This window comes from Octopus bimaculoides, chromosome 2 (assembly GCF_046866305.1).
Source record: "Octopus bimaculoides isolate indiv1 chromosome 2, ASM4686630v1, whole genome shotgun sequence".
In the NCBI taxonomy this organism is placed as follows: Eukaryota; Metazoa; Mollusca; class Cephalopoda; order Octopoda; family Octopodidae; genus Octopus; species Octopus bimaculoides.
The window spans coordinates 178,377,927-178,381,105 of record NC_142929.1 but is presented as its reverse complement, the minus strand read 5'-3'; the positions used below and the strand labels follow the sequence as shown (position 1 = coordinate 178,381,105).

Here is a 3,179-nt window from a genome sequence, read left to right as displayed (position 1 = left end):
TATTATAATGGTTACGTAACATCATGTCCTTAAGGTATGGTCTCATTTGATAAAACAAATGTTATCATTGCTATGTTGATGGTGTTTGGGGTGAGTAATATGATGGGAACACATGAAAAGAACAGCCTGAAATAGTAAGGCTTTAGCGAATAGTGTGAGGCACACTGTTGGCAGTATACATTGTTTCCAACAGAGACGGGATTTCATTAGTTTCAGACTTGATCAACAAAGTCAACCTGGCAGACGTTGAACATAGAGAAGATGGTTGGGCGGTTGTTCATAAGTAGGTGGAATAGGCAGAAAATGCAGAGATATGTGACCAAGCCTGTTTACTACTCGATAAATAGTAAAACAAGCAGTTACTACATATTTAGCCTGTTTGTACTGCATTCAAAACGCTGTGACTGTTGCATGCAAGATGGTGGAAAAAGCGAATTTCATTGTAAGATAAAATAAATCGAAAATTTTCTAATATCTTCTTCGTATCGCTGAAAAGAGCTCTGGTATAAGAAGTTACCGAAATTATTATTACCTCCTATCAACAGTTGATGATATGAGGATCCTCCAAAGCGACTTATATGTAAATAAACGATTTATGTATCCATATACGAATTGAAACAGCGTGTGCTTACCTAATATAAACCCAATATAAACTGATATGTTACCCAATATAAACCAAAATATTACTGAGATATAACTATCCAGTTCGGACAGTCTATGAGTAGATAACTACATTTATTACCCCTTTTGAAAAGGAAAAGCGATGGATTTATAGAGGATCTCTTCGATAATATAATGGATGAACAATCGATGTATTACCAATTCATATCCTGACATCTACACTGCCGAGTATCCATGGCGAATAACACCTAGTTTTATATCATTTATAGTAATTTCAGATGCAGAGTGAGAAATAAATGTCTTTAGTACGTTCTGTATCTGTATGCTACTGCTTGTATTAGTTGTCTTGCCTATTTTCCCCTCCCTCTTTGTCTCATTCTCCTGTTATGTTTTCATCTGCCTACCAGTCCTTTATATATGTAAATACAAATGCTTAAAAAAGATACCAATGTTTTCAAATTATTCCATACAACATACATTACGAAACGGTAATATCTGCATATAAACATAAAAGTACTTTTCTGCACATTAACTATATTTCATTATCATTTTCAGTACATTATTGAGCACAGTGTATCTGTACAGTTTCAGTCTACCAAATTCAGCTCAAAACTATATTTGGAAATAGTCGCTGTCACCAAAGTGACGAGCCGTGAGATTGAACATGGGACAACGTTGCTACGAGGCAAACTACTTACCTAGACAGCCAGCTCTTTTCACATTATTTCTGACATAAGTATCCGTACACGCATTGCATCGTGTCTGAAAGTTCATTTCTGTGCAAAACAGCTGTAAATAGCTGACGTCATCTAAATCTCAGACATTCTGCTCTTATTCTGTTCTTTGTTGATGTATTCGTATGTTGTCATAGAGAAATTTGATTGCGTGCACTAGCTGCTGATCAACCTTAATACTAAGCAACGTATCATGCATAATTACTGTTATTAACCTGACTTGTAATTCTGCAATTAATCTTGGAGACCTGATGTTACCGACAATGAATATTCGAATTTAGTTAAACTATTACTAAACATTGCTTGCAGATATTATAATACAAATCTGAAGAAAAGTAGACAGACCAACCACATGTTGTATCATAATTAAAAGGATATTAGCTACCTAATGATCTGTGCAGAGATTAATGTATATACTTTAGCCTTACTTTGGTTAAACTCGGGTGATTTTATTAAAGCCAACAAATATAATTAGAACTTAAATTTAGATTTTTGCTTTGAATAATTGACTGGAGGAAAGTGTGTAAAAAAAATGGAAAATGATGTAGACATAGCGAAAAAGATTCAGAGACAGTGAAAACAAAAAAGAGGAGAGTAAGAGGAAATAAAAGCAGAAAGAAATTGGAGCAACAATTTACCCCAGCCAAGGTATAATATAATCCTGCTCATTAATTCTTATAAAGATATAATTTAGAATATATTACTAAAGCAAATAAGCAGCTTAATTAGAAATTTCCAAACTTAGCAGAATAAATTAAACATTGTTTAGATTTTAAAAACAAGTAATGAGAGTCATCTACATACATTATTGAAAAGTTTAAAAGTTAATCAACATTACATATGCGTGTGTTTGTTGGGTGTTTGTGTGTGTCTACTGACAGACAGACAGACAGACAGACAGACGGAAAGAAAAAGAGACTCGGTAAAAAGATATAATCGTAATCCTGAGTTTAACAGTTAGTCATAGTGAGGTATTTTGTCAAAGTACTCAACAAATGTTCATATAAATTACGAAATATTTGGCACTGAGTTTATACATTGAAATGTAAAGGGGAAAAAGCCAATTTCTGGCACACGATATCTTTGAGATATACAAGAACGTACCTGCAAACAAGTCTTCCGCTACAATGCGTTTGTTTTGAGAGCTCTATCTCTCATCACACAGTATGCAAGAGATTGAACCCTTCCTCCCCACGTGACAAGCAATATGAGATCGTCAGTAGCTAGGTTTGATATGGCACTGCCTAAAACAATGCATCAAAATATATCGAAAAATGGAACACATTTTATGCCCATCTGGTTATATGTATACGAGTGTAGGATTGTATTGTATATATACGTATTGGCAAGTAGGTGCAACCAGATGTGAACACCCTCTTAGTCGCGAAAGATGAGTTTGTGAGTGTTCCCTACTTTGCATGTTTCGAACTGTAGACAGGAGAGCAAATATTTTTTTTTAAGTTTCTAAGCCACAATTTTCTTGTCTATCGAAAGCTGATTTGATAAAATCACATAATTCCGCTTGTTTCTGCTTGTTTCTAGTGGTTAAGGTGCTGCACGCGCGATCACGAGATCGTGATTTCAGTTCCTAGAACGGGTGGTGCATTATTTCTTGAGCAAAACACTTCATCTTACGTTGGTCTTCGATCACTTTAATTACTGGTGAAAAATCCAAGTCAAACTCAAAGGCCTTCTTTCATCATGCCAACAAAACAGCCTCATAATCCTGCAAAATAGGACCCCTCTTCCAAAAGGAGGGCTACCTCACAGATAACCCAACCAGGTTCAAAAATGTCTTTACCACTCCGTGGCAACACAGACAAG

At 35.2% G+C, this 3,179-nt stretch overlaps 1 long non-coding RNA gene across 1 annotated transcript in view; it reads right to left on the bottom strand.

The window, feature by feature from the left end:
- LOC128247124 (uncharacterized) overlaps positions 1–1,446 on the bottom strand; it is a 78,167-nt gene extending 76,721 nt beyond the window's left edge. Inside the window, exon 1 of the long non-coding RNA XR_008263549.2 lies at positions 1,320–1,446. This is a non-coding gene — a long non-coding RNA (uncharacterized LOC128247124). The remainder of the gene's footprint in view (positions 1–1,319) is intronic.
- Between the last annotated feature and the right edge of the window lie 1,733 nt (positions 1,447–3,179).